Source organism: Gorilla gorilla, chromosome 22 (genome assembly GCF_029281585.2).
Source record: "Gorilla gorilla gorilla isolate KB3781 chromosome 22, NHGRI_mGorGor1-v2.1_pri, whole genome shotgun sequence".
In the NCBI taxonomy this organism is placed as follows: Eukaryota; Metazoa; Chordata; class Mammalia; order Primates; family Hominidae; genus Gorilla; species Gorilla gorilla.
The window spans coordinates 28,100,259-28,120,270 of NC_073246.2; the positions used below are offsets into that span (position 1 = coordinate 28,100,259).

The window sequence follows — 20,012 nt, forward strand, 5'->3', positions numbered from 1 at the left end:
GAGGCTGCAGTGAGCCGTGATTGCACCACTGCACTCCAGCTTGGGAGTGGAGTATCGCCCAGCTGGTCTTGAACCCCTGGGCTCAAGCGATCCTCCTGCCTCGGCCTCCCAAAGTGCTTGGATTACAGGTATGAGCTGCCGCACCTGGCAAAGAGGCTTTTTTTAATTGAATATGTGACAATATATTTGTATGCAGAGGAGAATGATTCTGTAACAAAGGAAAATGAACAAAGCAGGAGAGGGAACAATTGTTGGAACAATGTCCTAGAGTATAAGAGAGAATGGCACAGAGAATACAAGCATAGGAGTTGGTCTTAGATGGGACTGACATCTCTAGCTATATTACCTTATAGACAGCCACATATAGCTATTTAAATGTAAATTAATTTAAAATGAAGACAATTAAAATTTTTTCTGGCCGGGCTAGGTGTCTTATGCCTGTAATCCCAGCACTTTGGAAGGTCGAGGTGGGCAGATCACATGATGTCACGAGGTCGAGACCAGCCTGGCCAACAAGGCAAAACCCCATCTGTACTAAAAATACAAAAATTAGCTGGGTGTGGTGGCATGCCCCTGTAATCCCAGCTAACTCGGGAGGCTGAGGCAGGAGAATCGCTTGAACCCAGGAGGCGGAGGTTGCAGTGAGCTGAGATCGTGCCACTGCACTCCAGTCTGGAGGACAGAGCAGGACTCCATCTCAAAAAAAAAAAAAGAAAAAAAAATCAGTTGTGCTAGCCATATTTCAAGTGTTCAGTAGTTGCATATGGTTGGCGACTACAGTACTAGACAGGACTAACAAAGAATATTTTGGTCATTACAGAAAGATCTGCTGAGCAGGCCTGAGCTGAGAAATGAGGGAAGGCAGACATATGTATGAGCACCTATGCAGAGAGGTGAGTAGATGTGGTTGGGGGGAGCTTGTGGAAAGTCCTTCCTGATTTCTTCTGTTTCTCACTAAAGGCTACTTAGGAGAAGGACCTGGAGCTTTGAGGAAAAGGTGCAGACTATATCTTTAGGAGATAGAGAGAGTGAGGGGACACGGGGAAAATGGCAGAATTGCAGGACAACTTTTAAGATCCACTTCAGGCCAGCACAGTGGCTCACACCTGTCATCCCTTTTTTAAAAACTTTGAGACAGGGTCTTGTGCTATAACCTAGACTGGAGTGTGGTGGAGCGATCTCAGCTCACTGCAGCCTCAACCTCCTTGACTCAAGTGATCCTCCCACATCAGCCTCCACTACACCCGACTAATTTTTGTATATTTTGTAGAGACAGGGTTTCACTATGTTGCCCAGACTGGTCTCAAACTCCTAGACTTAAGCAATCTGCCTGCCTCGGCCTCCCAAAGTGCTGGGCATAAGCCACCGCACCTGGCTGCACCTGTAATCCCAACACTTTGGGAGACCGAGTTGCGAGAATCACTTGAGGCCAGTTCAAGATCATCCTGGACAATGTAGTGAGACCCCATCCCAACAAAAAAGAATTTTAAAAGTTAGTCAGGTGTGGCCGGGTGTGGTGGCTCATGCCTGTAATCCCAGCACTCTGGGAGGCTGAGGTGGGTGGATCACAAGGTCAGGAGATCGAGACCATCCTGGCTAACATGGTGAAACCCCATCTCTACCAAAAATATAAAAAATTAGCCGGGCATGGTGGCGGGCACCTGTAGTCCCAGCTACTCAGGAGGCTGAGGCAGGAGAATGGCGTGAACCCGGGAGGCGGAGCTTGCAGTAAGCCAAGATCGCGCCACTGCACTCCAGCCTGGGTGACAGAGCAAGACTCTGTCTCAAAAAAAAAAAAAAGTCAGGTATGGTGGTTGTATTAGTCCGTTTACATGCTGTTGTTAAAAGACGTACCCGAGAATGGGCAATTAACGAAAGAAAGAGGTTTAATCAACTTAACAGTTCCACGTGCCTGGGGAGGCCTCACAATCCTGGCAGAAGGCAAAGAAGAGCAAGTCACATCTTATGTGGATGGCAGCAGGCAAAGAGAGAGCTTGTGCAGACAAACTCCCATTTTTTTTTTAAGCCATCAGATCTCATGAGACTTATTCATTATCATGAGAGCGGCACAGGAAAGATTCACCCCCATAATTCAATCATTTCCCACTGGGTCCTTTCCACAACGTGTGAATTATGGAAGCTGCAAGATGAGATTTGGGTGGGGACACAGAGCCAAACCATATCGGTGGTGCTCATCTGTAGTGCTACCTACTTGGGGGGCTGAGGCCAGAGGAGCCCTGGAACCCAGGAATTTGAGGTTGCAGTGAGCTATGGTGGGCCACCGCACTCCAGAGCCAGCCCGTCCCTAAAAATAATTTTTAAAATATCCACTTTAGGTTAGTGATCTCTAATTTAGGGAGACCAATCAGCATGCTGTGTAGTTTTTTCCAACTTATGTTCACTGGCATGAATGCACTGTTACAGTAGATAGAAAGCTGGGGCTAGTCCAATGAGTGGTTCTCTATCCTGGGTGCATGTTAGAATCACCTGGGTGAGTTATTTAAAAAAAAAAAAAAATCAGAAGCCTCATCCTTGTAGCCAAAGGATCTGATTGAACATTCTGAAAATGGGGCCTGAGCAATGAACAATCTATTTAAAGCTCCCAAGGTGATTCTAACACAGACATGCTTTTTTTTTGTTTTTTTTGTTTTTTTTTGAGACAGGGTCTCACTCTGTTGCTCAGACTGGAGTGCAGTGGTGCCATCTTGGCTTACCACAACCTCCGCCTCCCAGGCTCAAGCGATTCTCCTGCCTCAGTCTCATGAGTAGCTGGGATTACAGACACATGCCACTACCACCTGGCTAATTTTTTTTGTTCTGTTTTTTTTTTTTTTTTTTTTGTATTTTTAGTAGAGATGGGGTTTCACTGTGTTGGCCTGGCCGGTCTTGACCTCCTGACCTCAAATGATCCACCCGCCTCGACCTCCCAAAGTGCTGGGATTACAGGCCAGATATGTGTTTAAGAACCACTGAGTTAGAGTAAGAATGTGGAGGAAATGTGCAGAGTAGAGATGAAGGATGGGGAACTGTGTTACTGATGGACCATGGGTTCCCCAGGTGCAAAGAAAGGCACTCAGGATTTGTGCAGGGATGGGGGACGGGATGAGATTGAGAAGTGTTCAAGGCTGATGAGCAGTGAGAGATGGGCTGGGAATCTAGGGCTTCTTGGGTGGCAAATACAAATTGGGTAAAGGGCACATGGAGATTTGCCATGCTGGTCTAAATCAGCACAATCAACATAAATGTAGTACAGATAATTTTAAATCTTTTATTGACCTTACTAGAAAAGAAACAAGTAAACTTAGTTTAATAGTATATTTTGTTATCCAATGTATGCAAAATATTATTTCTTTTTTTGCTGTTTTTGCGAATTTCTTAAAAAAAAAAAATAGAGACAGCATGTTGCTTTGTCGACCAGGCTGGTCTCAAACTCCTGGCCTCAAGCAGTCCTACCACCTCAGCCTCCCAAAGTGTTGGGACTACACAAATGAGCCACCACACCCAGCCCCAAATATCATTTCAACATGCAATCAGTATAAACATTACTGAGATATTTGTCATCCTTGTTTTTTTATAGTTAGTCTTCCAAGTTTGTGTGCATTTTACACTTCAAGCACATCCCAGTTCAGAGCAGACACATTTCAAGCGCTCGGTAACCACATGTGCAGTGGACCATGCAGGTCTAGGTGGTGGTGATGAGGTTGCAAACGTTGGATGATTTCTACAGAACATTCCTTTCAGAATACAAACATACTATAATATACTCAATCTTAAGGCAGCTGTATATGATTATATAGAATTATGTTCTTATTTAACCCAATATAGCTTTTCCAGAAAAGTTATCATGAGAGTTTTAGTCATATGCTCTGCTAATGTCCAAAAATTCCATGTGGGCCACACTTATCTAATAGAAATTGGTCTGGCATGAATTTCCTGGTAAATCCGTGTGAGCATCAGCTTCCAGAGGTGTCTGTTTCTTTTTTCTGTGTATTCTCATGCCAGTCTTTTAACAATCCAGTCTGCCTGCTTGCTTTCATTTGTGTGGAGTTGATCTTTTCTTATTTTCTGACAGTTGAAGTTACTCACTCTGGGGGAGAAAGGACGATGGGAAAATGAGGAACCACTTGCCATGTAAGTGGTAGCAAAGCTGGATTTGATTTATTAGACCTGATGCTAGGATTCCAGATTATTATAAGCAAGAAACGGCTTGCATTGCTTGTGGAGGATCACGTGACAAAGGACTGACCAATCTACCATGGAAATAACTTGAAACTAAGTTGCCAAAGAGGGGGTGGTTGGAGGACAATGTCTAGATAAAAGGGCACCAAGAAATATGAAGGAAAGGATGTTATGGAGAGAGAAGCAGCAGAGAAGAGTGCCCTTACACATGTTCGCAGAAAAAAATCAGGAAGTCACCTGGGGAAAAATAAGTTTGTGTGGATGCTTCTCTGTCTACGTACTGATGCTCAGAGTGGGAAAGAAGCAATCTGGTATTTTGACGCAGGGAAGTAGATATGGCTTCATAGATGACACCAAGTGTTGGTAGAATAAAACTGATAACTAGAGTTAAGGAATGAGAGTATAGTTCTTTTTCAAAAGAAACTGACCTGGGAGTATGCTCTTTTGCTCGCCCAGCTGGAAAAACATTTAAAAGCTCCCTCTTCAAACAGACAGCTTGAGTAGCCCCAGACCCAGGCGAACTCTTTGTCATTGTCCATGCCATTAGGGCAGGATTTTAAAACAGGATTCTCACATCACTGCTCTACGTTGGAACACTGAATCAGATTATCTTTATCAGACAGTCTACACTCTATTCCCCCTCTTGTTCTGGTTTTATGCATTTCTGTGCTAGACTGAGTACATAATTTGTCAATAAAGCACGGATCTTGTGAATCAGACACATCCATGTTAAACCTGGGTCCATCATTTTCCACATGGTGACATCATTCCTATTAGCTAAGCTTAGTCTCTATCCTCCTCTACAAAATGAGGATAATGCAACATACTCCCTGGGGCTATTATGAGGCTCCTGGGGCTATTATGAGGCTTAGGGATGACATCTGCAAAGGGCTTGGCACCAATGGGCATTCAATAAATGCTAGTTGGGTATTGAGACTGTGGACTCAATTTAGACAAAGATTTTTCATCTGGTTTAGCTGGTTATTATATACGACAAAAAAGAAGAGATCACAATGTGATAGTTGGCTAAAGCAGTCTGAGTCTTAAGTAAATTCTGCTCAGGGCCTTAAAAATAGACAAAGGAAAAATGAGAGCCAGGCTGGGACATCTTCAACAAAAGTTTGACATGATTCTTGTGAAAGTATTGGGAGGATTCTGATGGGTGGCCTTTAGTCTGACATATTTCAGCCTTCACTCTTTCTCATCACCTTATTGAGCTATAATTCACATACCGTACAATTCACTCATTTAAACTGTACAATTTAATAGTTTTTAGTATATTCACAGAGGTGTGCCACCATTGCCACAGTCAATTTGAGGGCATTTTCATCACTTCAAAAACAAACCCCTCTGCTTCTCTCTCCCCCAGCCCTACGCTTCTCTCTCCCCCAGCCCTACGCAACCACTAATCTACATTCTTTCTCTGTAGATTTCCTTGTTCTGGGTATTTTATATAAATGGAATCATACATTATGTGGTCTTTTGTGACTGGCTTCTTTCACTTAACATAATGTCTTCAAAGTTCATCCATGTTGTATCACGTGTCAGTACTTCATTTCTTCTTATGACCAAATACTCTTCCACTGGATGGTATACCTTATTTCATTTGTCTGTTTGTCAATTGATGGGCATTTGGGTTGTCTCCACCTTTTGGCCATTATGAATACTGTTGCTGTAAACATATGTGCATAAGTCTTTGTGTGGGCATTAAAAATAAAAAATTTCCTTTGAGTATATGCCTAGGAGTGGAATTGCTAGGTTTCAGCCTTCTCTTGGTTTTCCTGTTACAGGGAAGATCAAGAGTTAAGGACTGTACCATTATCCCCCTAAAAGACTTTCCTGTAAGAATCTTAAGTTAATAATGACTGAGCACCTACTGCATACCAAGTACTATTGTAGGCACTGGGCAGCTTCAGTAGGCATATCGGATTCTAGTCTCTCCCGGGTCAAGATGGAGCCTGACACTAGTGACAACTTTTATTCACAGCAGTCATAATTGTAGGCTACCTTATGGGAACATCTGGTATGCCCAACTTACAGGGTTGCTGTGACACTTTGAGTATCATGCTTTTTCTATTTACTTGTGTATGTCTGCCTTTAGCTAGAGGCAGTAAATGTGGATCAAAAATAAAGATGTGGGGCCGGGCATGGTGACTCACACCTGTAATCCCAGCGCTTTGGGAGGCCGAGGCAGGCAGATCACTTGAGGTCAGGAGTTCAAGACTAGCCTGGCCAATGTGGTGAAACCCTGTCTCTACTAAAAATACAAAAATTAGCCAGGCGTGGTGGCGCATGCCTGTAATCCCAGCTACTTGGGCGGCTAAGACAGGAGAATTGCTTGAACCTGGGAGGCGGAGGTTGTAATGAGCCGAGATTGCACCACTGCACTCCAGCCTGGGCGACAGAGCAAGACTGTGTCTCAAAATAAATACATACATACATACATACATACATACATACATACATACATAATAGAGATGTATGACTTTCTTTGTTGTTGTTGTTTTGAGACAGGATTTCACTCTCTAGTCCAGGCTAGAGTGCTGTGGTGTGATCCTAGCTCACCGCAGCCTTGAACTCCTGGGCTGAAGTGATCATCTTGCCTCAGCCTCCCAGACACCTGGGACTACAGGTGCACACCATCATGGCTTGCGAATTTATTTATTTATTTATTTTTTAGAGATAGGGCCTTGCTGTGTTGCTCAGGCTGGTCATAAACTCCTGGCCTCAAGCGATCTTCCACTTTGACCTCCCAAAGTGCTGGGATTGCAGGCATGAGCCTCCACACCTGGTGCAGCCGTACAGCTTTCAAAAATGAAGAGAGGAACTCGTGGACACTACTGGCATACATCTAAGAATAAAATGTGAACAATCTGGTTGTAGTGTTATAACAACTTGGTTAATACAATATGATATTGATGAGATGCTCCCAACTCATCTTGGAGTAACTGAATGATGCTACCTGAAAGGTAGATATGAGTAGGAAGTGGAGGTGTACAGGGGCTGGAGTGGGGCAAGAAGGCTTTCCAGGCATGGAGAAAAGTGTAAACTAAGACACAGCTTATGTGAGAAACAAGCATAGTACAAGTAATCTAGTGTTGCTGGATCATAAGGGCTTCTGGGATAAAGAATCTTCAAAGAAGGAGAGATATAATTGCATAACATACAGCTCACCAATGGGATTATGCAATGATTTATAACTGTCCCCTAGATAGCTGTGTGGCATCAGACAAGCCATTAACATCTCTGTGCCTCATTTGTCATCAAATGCTGCGTGGGAATAAAACGTCATGAATTATCTCCTTTCTAAAGTGACACATGAATTGCTAAAAAAAGAAAAAAAAAGAAAAATTAAGTTCTAAAGAACTTTCTTTCTTTTTTTTTTTTTTGAGATGGAGTCTCACTCTGTTGCCCAGGCTAGAGTGCAGTGGTGCGATCTCGGCTCACTGCAAGCTCCTCCTCCAGGGTTCAAGTGATTCTCCGCCTCGGCCTCCTGAGTAGCTATGACTATAGGCGCCCGCCATCACGCTAGGCTAATTTTTTGTATTTTTAGTGGAGACGGGGTTTCACCGTGTTAGCCAGGATGGTCTTGATCTCCTGACCTCGTGATCCGTCTGCCTCGGTCTCCCAAAGTGCTGGGATTACAGGCGTGAGCCACTGCGCCCAGGTTAAGAACTTTCTAATATTGTCCTATATGTAGCCAAGTCTTGTGCAGATAAAATGATATAGAGGAGATGTGTCATAGATTAGATTCTAGGTTAAACAGATTAAAGTTAAAAAAAAAAACCCTTAAAGAAAGGAAGGACTTTCAAACTTGCTGGCAACTGATGCCTCAAGGATGCTATCCCACTCATGCCATGGCCTAGAGAAAAATATTCCCAAACCCCAAGCTCAAGTCTGCACTTATCCTTCCCCAACAACACCCTATGACTCATGGAAAGGGCACACCTTCTATCTAACCGTAAATCCTCCTGTAATAGTTGTTTTGGAACATTTGGTGTGTCTCTGAGGATTGTGGATTGTTCAGAATGTTCTGAGCCCATTCAGCCATCCAATAGTACCAATTTCTTCACAGATAATGTGGTTGCTATGAACTTCTGTAAAATTTGGCTATTTCCAGGTCTTTAAGATCTTAGAGGATGCTCCATCAGGAGCCACATCACGTTTTATTCTGAGATGTACACCAACAGTAGTCACGAGTTCCTCTCTTTCTATTTGAAGGCTGTACATCTTTATCTTTGATCTGTGTTTACTGCCTCTACCTCATGGCAGCCATACACAAGCAAATTGAAGGAGCACAATACTCCCAGTACCACAACAACCCTTTAAGTTGGGCAAATGCCAGCCAACATAAGCAAGCCTCCAGAGCCTTTGCTCTCATTTAGAATTTCACATAGAGCAATAAGGAAGACCAAGATGTTGCCTTGATTCCTATACACAACTATTCCTAAATAGTGGACTCAGTCATAAACGTATGTAAGCACAGGGAGAAAAGAGGGCATTTCTGATTCTTGCATCCATTTGATTCACCTGCGAGGTTGTCTTGGTTCTTTAACAGTCATCCCCATGAAAGAGCAACAAGAACATGGAAATGATCAGGGAAGAAGGCATGGGGGGATCTGTAAGACCTTAAATGTAAGGGGCACAGAAAGTAGAGACAGAGGCTCACTATGATATCAAAGCACAGGTTTAAATTAAGTAACTGAAAGTCTATGTTCCAAAGTTGCTCTAAGATCATACAGCAGTGGATTCTCCATTGCAATGCTCCCTGAGAAGGGCTTATGCTAACACCAGTCCATAGCTGTTAATGAAGGGGAGTGAAACTTTCGCCTGTGCTGGTAAATCTACTGTTGACTTATGTGGTACAGAAGTTGCCTAAATTATCACTATTTGTGACATAAAAATTTGTAAGTTGCAATATCTACTAAAATTTGCACAGTGGCTCTCATTGATAGAAGGCAATTTCCCAAATTGAATTCATAGGATAAGGCTGTGTTTGGAATTTAAGTTTTTATTACGAGCATTGGTTAAGTACAGTTGACCCTTGAACAATGAGGGGGTTAGAGGCACTGAGACTTCGCATATAACTTTTTATTCCCCCAAATCTTAACTACTAATAGCTGACCGTTAACTGGAAGCCTTACCAATAACATGAAGAATTAACACATATTTTGCATGCTGTATGTATTTTATACTGTATTCTTGCAATAAAATATGCTAATGAAAAGAAAATGTTATTAAGAAAATCATAAGAAAGAAAATATATTTACTGTTCATTAAATGGAAATGGATCATAAAAGTCTTCATCCTCATCATCTGCAGGTTGTATAGGCTGAGGAAGAGGAGGAGAAGGAGAGGTTTGTCTTGCTGTCTTAGGGGTGGCAGAGACAGAAGAAATGGAGGAGGTAGAAGGGAAGTCAGGAGAGGCAGGCACGCTTGGTGTAACTTTTCTTGAAAAAAATCCCCTATAAGTGACCTGTGCAGTTCAAACCCATGCTGTTCAAGGGCCAACTGTATTCTGTTTTCATCTGCTTTATAATTCTTTACTTGTCCAGTCATGGGTTACCAAATTACTACAGTTTTATTGTTTTAAGTAATACATTTACATATTTAAAAAATGATGAATACATATATTACTAAGACAATAAAACTAGACCATCAATCCATAGAGAGTTCTATTTTTCTCTTGGTAAAATAAAACATCAGAAAACAACCCTACTAGTAGGCTTCTGCACCCACCTTCCAGTGTTCTGAGTGTTGGCTGCGAAAAGCCCACAACTACCCCATTCAATGGAGAATTGTCCTCAGTAGACTCGGGCCACCTCAGTGTAAGTTGCCTTGGGTGGTATGTATCCACCCCAACCATGGACAGCACACACCCAGTTAATTGATTGGTGTGAAAATCCTGCTTTTTTGCCTTAAGTTGGTACAATTTTCCTGGTGTCATTCTTATTCCTAAACTTCTTATGACATCAGGCTGAGGCCAGACTTCCGCTATAACCACAACTTGCATTTGCTTCTCTTCCTGCCCTTTTCTGCTTCCCTCACCTTCTTACTAGTTTCTTCCAAAACTAGTAAATTCAATAAACCACTTGCATAAGGATCTCTATCTCAGGTTCAGCCTCTAGGAAACCTCAACTAAGACTCTATGAAAGCATCCACTTGTCCCAAATGGCAATAAAGATTAAAAATGTTAAAATAAAAGGATTTAACCACTTTCCAAAAGACGGCACTCATTTACAAAGTAGTAAAGGACACACATTTAATTATATAAAAATGTGCATAGATGTTTGGAAATTTTGACATGTAGTCACAGAATAATGTGAAAATTATATACAATTATTGACATTCAAATAGCAGAAACATAGAAAGTCAAAGGTTGGCCATGGATGACCCTCATCAAGGGCAAATGTGTACACATCTATGCACTTATATTTAATGGCAATGAACTTGTCAGCTACAGCCTGTTTGACATTTACAGAATGATGCGTGATAATGGGATTGATGAATTCATTAGCATTATGAATCATGCATAAATAGAATCTTTAGCACATTTTATTAAGTGTGAACTAAAATATGTTGTTTGGAGAGGACAAAGATTACAAATGTTTTAAATTGGGTTCCCAAAGGGCAAGGAAAATTAAACAGTCAGATTCCACCCTAAATGATCAAAAGGTGGAATGTACATCTCAGTCACGTTGTGCTGATGTGGCAGTAGGGCCAGAGGAGTTTTGGAAAATCCAAAGAAGCACAAAGCTTGAGTATGAGCATAAAGGAAAACACCAAGCGCTGAGTCAGACACTGGACAGGAAGTTCTTTTCTGATTTTTCAAATGAAAAGACTGTACAGTTGAGATTAAGTTTCATTAATTTATTGATTCAACCAATATTTAGAGAGCACCTCTTACGTGCTGGGTCCTGCGGTTGTTGCTGCAGTTACAGACATGAAGAGGCAGGAATGAGCTCCCAAGCCAAGTATGCAGGGTTGTGTCATTTCTCGTTCCATGCTTTTTGCTAATCATGTCTGGGGGTTTATAGACTGTGTCTACATTTGTGTGGTTTCCTAGAGATTTCAAATATTAAATAATATCCAAACCCCTTCCCATTGCCTTAAACTCTTCACTTAATTCGTGTTCCGGAATTGGCACAGGGAAAAATGGATCTCTTCTTTCCCCCAGGAAAAAAAACCCCACAAGCTTATAGTTATGGTAAATTAATGGGTGAATATTCTTCATTAACTATTCTGTATCTTAATTTTTTTTCCCTGAAAAATGAAAGTGTTACTTATACCACTGGGAGCATTTTGCTGAGTATTAGTATCCAAGGTATAAAATTCTTTGAGATTCTGGGAACAAGAACTCCCCCATGGAGAGATTAAACTACCTTCTCTTATACGTTATAGAGTTTACTATCTTGATTTATTTCTTCTTGTTGATCTCTAATCCATCCAATAACCATAGCTACTAGTAATTGTGAACATCTTTTTATTATATCGGGTTTCTTGTAACTTTGAGGATTTTGTTTTAGTAAATTAAATATATTATTTGTACATGTAATTTTGCTGCATAGAACAATTGGATTTCTGGATAAGTAGCTTGAATGTTATCTCCTAGAGAATAGGAGTTTATTACTTGTTAATATGGCTTATTACATTCTGATGAATATTTTGACTATGATCTGAGTTGAATTGATAGGAATAAATTTTTGAAGTACTTAAAAATTATTTATGGTGGTTCTTTTGTAGTGTTTTCCTTTTTATAAGACCACACTGTCTGAGAAGAACTCTTTTACTTCTGTGTCTTAACTTGTGGAAACAATTTATTTATTTATTTATTCATATTAGAGATGGGGCCTCATAATGTTTCCCAGGATGGCCTCAAACTTCTAGGCTCATGTGACCCTCCCGCCTCAGCCTCCCAAGTAGCTGGGACTACAGATGCCCACTGCTGTTCCTGACTATCTATATGAATTATCTTTATCATTGAAAATTTAGGCCAGGCGAGGTGGCACATGCTTGTAATCCTAGCACTTTGGGAAGCTGAGGCAGGTGGACTACTTGAGCCCAGGTGTTCAAGAGCAGCCTGGGCAACATGGTGAAATCCTGTCTCTGCAAAAAATAAAAAAATTAGTCAGGGGTGGTGGTGCACTTCTGTGGTCCCAGCTATTCAGGAGGCTGAGATAGGATTGCTTGAGCCTGGGAAGGTGAGGCTGCAGTGAGCTGAGATGGCACCACTGCCTTCCAGCCTGGGTGACAGAGTGAGACCCTGCCTCAAAAAAAAAAAAAAAGAAAAAGAAATTTTATCAATGTGTTTGTGCTGGTGTCAATTTAAAGCCTACAGAGACTCTTGGAATTTATGGGATGTTGAATTTTTAAAAATTCATTTGTATTAAGTGGACTTTTTATAAAAGAGTAAATACCTAATTAAAATAATATTTTATCTGATGTTACCAAAGAGTTCTTCATTTCAACATTCCATCCCTGAGTAAGTTAACTTATGAGGAATTAATTATATTACCTAGCAACCTCCATCCATCTTACCACATTGTTAAAAGCCTATATTCTGCAAATAATTCACATAATGAAACAATAGGCATAAATTAAGTTATACATTTAATTAACATATACATAATTAAATTATATATACCAAGAAACATTAAACTTTTAAACAATTATAACCAAATTCATTGCTCATTTGTTCTAAATTGATATTTACATCTTTATTGTTAATTTTTAAGAAAAGCCTTAATAAGCAAAATAACCTAGGAGTATCTTGAATTAGCAAATGTATGTTTTATAGAAATTCTACATTTTATAGATTCTATCACTGCTTCTACAGTACATACATTTTTATATTTATGGATTCACTGGTATCCTATAAATAGCCTGGATTTTTAATATAATTTATACTACTAGAGTATAAATTATACTCAAGTATAATGGTCCTCAGGTGCACATATCAGAAGACAAACACAGAGATGGTTGACATTGACATATAGCAGACTTTTATCCCCCTAAAAATGCATTTTTTTTAGCAGGTTCAAAATTGGAAACATGAATTGAAACAACACAGGAATAACATGTTTGCTTACAGTGGATAAATTTTGTACTATTTTATAGAAAACCTCTACAAATTTAAGACAAGTTACCGAGCTTGTTGACAAGTTATGAGGCCATATGAAAAGCAAACACACAAACAACAAAAAACTAGGCACTACGAAAAAGTAAAAGGAAATTAAAGTTGGTCATTGCAATTTAATTAAGACAATAGTTTGAATGCAAATGAAGACATAAGACAAATTCAATGGAACATTAGAAATTGTCTTGCTTGGTACTGTAGTTTATATAAGCAGAAGCGGAGACATACTGAGGTTAAGTTTTCATCCAAAGTCACCATTAGATTGTGGCAGAGCTGGCTCCTGTCTCTTGTCGAGTCTTCTTTTCACTGCCTGACATTGCCTCTTATAAACAGGACATGGTGCCAGTTAATTATAATTGCTTAAGAAAAAGCAATTGAAAAAATGGTGAATTGTAATTACATATGGGCTGAAATAACATTGATATAATCAGGAATATCTGGGGGAGGAAACACCATTCTAGAACATGTATTTCAACCTTGGCAAGCCGGAATGACAATTTGCAACTTTATTTTTACCAGTTATCACTTACTGGTATAATGAAACAAATGCTAACCGTAAAATTTAATTATTAAATCAAATATTTAAAAAAATTTATACACATGTTTAAATCACATTGCACAAAGGAAAGAAAAGGGGTTGTATCATTTTCAGGCATAAAATAATTTCCTTCTTGCTTTTAATTTGATGTTAGACCAGCTTTTTTCATAGTCAAATTTGTACGGAAATGCCCAGAGAGGGCAAACAAGGAGCTTAACAGATGTCATTTTGCTATTCTGTGAAGCTAAATAGAACTGTAGTTTATTGAATGGTTTCTCTTACTTCTACTTCTGCTTGAATGTAGATTGGGGGATGGATAGTAGCTGAGTCCAATTTAATTTGTTCAATTACTCTCCATTTGATTTATTTATATCATACGATAAATTAATCAGTTTGTTTTAATCTATACTCTGTATAGGGTTTACAATAAGAACATCATTTAAAGTATGGAGTGCAACTCTTACAGGTTATATATATTCATTTTATTTTACGAAAATTTAATGTCATATACTTATACATTTAATAATATATACCAAATATTTATAACAATTCATCAAGCTTGACATTTTTTGAAACAAGAATAAAATTTCAAGAAAGTTGGAAGAAAATACAAAGAATTTTTGCTCCCTCTCCTCATCCATTTGAAAGCAAATTGCCAATACGATGCCTTATGACCCCAGAATGCCTCGGTAGATTGCAAATGAAGACACTATCATACAACAAAATACAACCATTGAAATCAGGAAATTAACCTTGATATTATTAACATCAAGCTTGCCAGTTATGTAGAAAGAGGATCCAGTTTAGAATCATGGGCTGCATTTTACTGCCCTGTCTCTTAAGCATCTGTAGGCTTTGGAAAGTTTAAATTTTTTCCTGAGTTTCATAAATTTGACAATTTTGAAACTCATGGCCTAGATATTTTGTGGACTGTCTGTCAATATGGATTTGGCTGATTTTATCTCATGATTAAATCCATACATCTTTGGCAGGGATATCACAGAAATAATGTTGCTCCCTTGTTGCATGCTGTCTGTGGTACATGACTGTGACTTGTTCAGTTACTGATGATGCCTCTGTGATAACTGGGTTAAAGTGGTGATTGCCAGGTTTCTTCACAGTCGTTTACTCTTTCCTCTTTAAGAAATAATAAGTATTTCATGGTGAAGTACTTTAAAACTCTGCAAACATCTCATTCATCTTCAAACTTTCATGTTATTCATTTCGTTATATCTTTTCTTTTTCTTTTCTTTCTTTCTTTCTTTTTTTTTTTTTTTTTTTTTTTTTGAGACAGAGTTTCACTCTTGTCACCCAGGCTGGAGTGCAATGGCATGATCAAGGCTCACTGCAACCTCTGCCTCCTGAGTTAAAGTGATTCTCCTGTCTCAGCCTCCTAAGTAGCTGGGATTACAGGCACCCACCACCATACCCAGCTAATTTTTGTACTTTTAGTAGAGACAGGATTTCACCATGTTGGCCAGGCTGGTCATGAACTCCTGACCTCAGGTGATCCACCTGCCTGGGCCTCCCAAAGTGCTGGGATTACAGGCATGAGCCACCACACCTGGCCTCTTTCTTTATACCTTTATAGATTTGTGGTCTGCTTATTTAATGGACTAAAATCCACTACTATGATTATTTATTTTAATGTTCAAATTGTTGCTGTGGGAGCCACTTTGATTGCTTTTATAATCTTTTGATATTTCTCTATTATTCTTTAAGTATTTCCTGACTTTCTGGTACAGCAAAAGATTCTAGGCTCATTTTGTACTTTTTCTTTCCCATCCAGGAATTAGTCATTTTGCTAAAGGGTCCTGTTTCTTTGTAATGAGAATAGTATTTAGAAGCCAAGATTTGGTTGCTAAATGTACTCATTACTCTTGGGGTGCCACTGCCTCCAGACTGTTTCAGAGGACAAAAACTAAGGAATATATAATAATATGCAGACATGCACCCATATATATGTTACTTATATGTCTACATTTATATAAATTTATAAATTCATACCAATTCCTTCCATTTCAATTCAATACCATTGAGTTCATTCTATTTTTCTTTCATTTCAATATTTGTAGCTTTCTTCTCTGACAGTTGAGAAACCTGGTTCGCCAATTATACTGAATATATTTATTTATTTCATCACACCTGTTTCCCTCCAACAGTCCACTATATGTGGCTAAGCTTCCATTGCCATTCTACTCTCCACCATCCACGGGTGCTGTTGCATTCTGCTTAGGCTCTGCTGGTCTCGGCCAGGCCATCCCTCCATGAAGATGCCGTCTTTTTTTCTTTTTTTGAGACGGAGTCCTGCTCTGTCGCCCAGGCTGGAGTGCAGTGGCAGGATCTCGGCTCACTGCAAGCTCTGCCTCCCAGATTCACGCCATTCTCCTGCCTCAGCCTCCCGAGTAACTGGGACGGACTACAGGCGCCCACCACCACGCCCGGCTAATTTTTTTTTTTTTTTTTTTTTTTTGAGACAGAGTCTCGCTCTGTCGCCCAGGGTGGAGTGCAGTGGCGCGATCTCGGCTCACTGCAAGCTCCGCCTCCTGGGTTCACGCCATTCTCCTGCCTCAGCCTCCCAAGTAGCTGGGACTACAGGCGCCCGCCACCACGCCCGGCTAATTTTTTGTATTTTTAGTAGAGACGGGGTTTCACCGTGTTAGCCAAGATGGTCTCGATCTCCTGACCTCGTGATCCACCCGCCTCGGCCTCCCAAAGTGCTGGGATTACAGGCGTGAGCCTCCGCGCCCGGCCAATTTTTTTTTTTTTTTTGTATTTTCAGTAGAGATGGCATTTCATCATGTTAGCCAGGATGATCTCGATCTCCTGACTTTGTGATCCACCTGCCTTGGCCTCCCAAAGTGCTGGGATTACAGGCGTGAGCCACTGCACCTAGCCTTGTTATGGTGCCTTTTTATTTCTTTGCTCCTGAGAAATAGTCCTGGACTTTGTGATGCTACCTTACTGTAACATCAATGTTAATGCTTTTAAATATTTTCCACAGGCGTTAAGTCATTTTAAGTCATTTATTACTTTACTAAGTCACAGAGTACCATACATTTTATATGAAGGATAGGGATCCATTTCCTCAAATTATAACTGCTAGTAAGACAGAAGCATAGTGTGATGGTTTATTTCAGGTGTCAACTTGACTGGATTAATGGATACCTACATAACTTGTAAGACATTCTGTCTGGGTGTGTCACACCAATCTCTTAGATGGACTAAACCAGGAAGATCCACCCTCAACACAGGTGAGCACCATCCAATCGGCTGGGGGCCCACATAGAACAAAAAGGCAGAGAAAAGGTGAATTTGATTTCTCTCTCTTCTGGAGCTGGAACACCCTCTTCTGCTGCCCTCGGACATCAGAATCCCAGGTTTTCCAGCATTTGGGCTCCAGGACTCATAAAAGAAGCAGCCCCCTGTGTAATCAGGCTGTAAGCCTCAGACTGAGAGTTACATCGTCAGCTTCTTTTGTTCTGAGGCTTTCTGACTTGGGCTGACCCGTGCTGCCACCTCTCCTGATTCTCCAGCTTGCAGACTCCCTATGGTGGGACTTCTTAGCTTCCATGATCACGTGAGCCAATTCCCCTAATAAATTTCCTGTTATCTGTGTAACTATCTGCCACTGGCATCCAAACCAAAGTGATTCCCTCTTCAATAAAGGCTGAATGAAGTGAGACCTTCTAGGTTACATTCCCAGGAATTTAGGTACTCTTGGTCACAAGATGTTTATGGTTGAAGGAACAAGTTAATTATGCTAACTAAGACCCAGAACTTAAGGAAATGTCCTGATATCCAGATGTCTTAAGAACAGACCAGGCAAGGTGGTGCACACCTATAATCCCAGCACTTTTGGAGGCTGAGGCAGGTGGATCACTTGACCAGACTGGGCAATATAGTGCAACTCCATCTCTCCAAAAAATACAAACATTAGCCAAGAGTGATGGCACACACCTGTGACCCCAGCTACTCAAGAGGTTGAGGTGGGAGGATTACCTGAGTATGGGGACATCCAGGCTGCAGTGAGCCATGATTGTGCCACTGCACCCCAGCCTATGCAACAGAATAAAAAGCATTCTTAGTTTAGGAATAGGTTTCACTTTAAAGATTATAGTACATCCATAAATTCTTGCTGATATCAATAGGTAAACAAAAGAAGAACAATACTAATAGACTGTTACAAGCTAATCACAAGCCTTTGTATAATAATAAAGCACATTATTCTTAGTTCTAACATTGTATATACGCAAGCATTATGTTTGACGTAGGGGCGTTCCTTCTCTCGCTTTCTGAGGACGCCCTACTCTGTAATAAGAGTAGTCTCTAGTAAACTATCTTAATTTCACTCTACTCTGCTACTCACACTGAAGTCTTTCCTGTCTGAGATCCAAGAACCCACTCTTGGGGTCTGGGACAAGACCCTTTTTCCAGTAACATCTTTCTACCATCTATCTGTCTCCCGCCTATTGGTTCTATCTCTTTGGATAACTCTAATACACATAGTAAAGTTAAGATTAACACACAGAAGCAGGTCATGGATTATTCAGGTGGAACCACAGGGAACATTTGGTTGGGATTGCATGATTAATGCCCTACCATGTCATGTCATTGATCAACGGTCACTTCTTTCCTGAGCATTAGCATGTCTCTAAGATTTGCTCTTATCTATCAAATGAATGCAGAATGCCATTAATGTGATAAACCCCAACAGGTCCCACAGAATTTTTACAGTCTATTGTGTCAAGCTGTACTTAAGAGAGATTTTTTACTTTATGGATCAATGATTGGATAGATCAAAATGAATCCTTTAAAGCTATCATATTTTATCAGTTTGCTGCAGTTGTCTTGCAGGCTCAATGAAACCATGTTTCCTAGAGTCCAAAAACCTGGGAGGTGACCATCGACTCTTCTAGATGAGCCGGTGTTCTCTGCTTAACTAGCTGCTCAAGTTCATTCCATGAGGGAGACACCTCCCTTTTTGACTTTGAATACCACTGCTGAGAATTGTGCTCCTATTTCACTTTGTGGAATGCTTGAAGTGATTTTTACAGAATTCTTTTTGGAAATGTTAATACTTGTGGAACAAATGGCTTATTGTTAAACTTGGAGCTGGAAGACCTGGATTTGAATGCGGATATTGCCAGTTACTAGCAGTGTGACCTCAGTTTCTTCAGTAAAATAGGATATTATCATTGTCTGACAAAGTTTTTTGGGCCTCAGTTAAAAAAATGTTAAGTTAAAGTCATTTCGGTTCTTGAAAGTGCCAAGCAAATGTGAGGCACTATTAGTATTTTGTAAAAAGCCATTTCTTTAAAGGGAAGACAATTCATGAAGAAAAAATTCAAATGAAAGCAAAGTAATAAATAAAATTACCTTAAGAACTGATGAGAGAATTCTGGTTTTGTAGATGGAAATTTGTTTTTGAATTTAATGAATATACATATATTTACTCCTTTAAGTAGTTATTTTATGTTTCAAAAAGATTCAAACATTTTAATTGCAAAAAGTCTTTGCCTTGCTTTAAAAGCAAGTTTAATTTCAGGGACAATACACCTATTCATTACCCAAACCATTCCTAAGCAGTAACAGCCTTAAGAGCCTATTAATGTAAGGCGGGGTGTTAAGTCTTATTCAAAATGAATTGAACCCCTGATTCCAAGTCAGCTAGTTTATATTCTAAGACAATGAAAATTAAGAACAATGATTTAGCGACTCCAGAAGACTCAATCTAATATGATCCGAAAAAGGCCAATTATCGTAACTCTTTTAGCCAATATTAACTTCTGAATGTGTCAAATTCTCCATCTTGGAAAAACTGTGTTGACTCCAGCAGACATAAGAAGTTTTCTTCTCTCATTAACAAACCTTCTATGTTAGACCAGAGGAAGAAGCATTTAACTGGCATTATTCTAAAAATAATCAAACAATTCAACAAATACATATTTTATAATGATTTTGTATTAAAATAGAACTGGTTTTACTTAATTGGTTGTAATTTAAAGTTCAAAATCTTAAAAATATATTTGTTGTAAAAATGTCACCAGGTTCTGTGTTATCTCTTTTCAATTTTCCTTGAAAGAGTTGCTCATTATGATATTTAAATTCTTGTGTCTTACATTTGAAAATTAGTACTGATTTTTCAATACAAAAAAT

General features: G+C 39.9%; 1 long non-coding RNA gene across 4 annotated transcripts in view; it reads left to right on the forward strand.

Moving 5' to 3' along the window:
• Positions 1-20,012, forward strand: part of LOC115931845 (uncharacterized) — a 211,971-nt gene that overhangs the window by 20,170 nt on the left and 171,789 nt on the right. For 3 of the 4 annotated variants that reach the window (XR_008674828.2, XR_008674826.2, XR_008674827.2), the window contains exon 2: positions 821-893. This is a non-coding gene — a long non-coding RNA (uncharacterized lncRNA). Of the gene's footprint in view, positions 1-820; positions 894-4,072; positions 5,578-20,012 lie in introns of those variants that run through there. The other variant, XR_004068282.3, reaches the window with a different exon arrangement.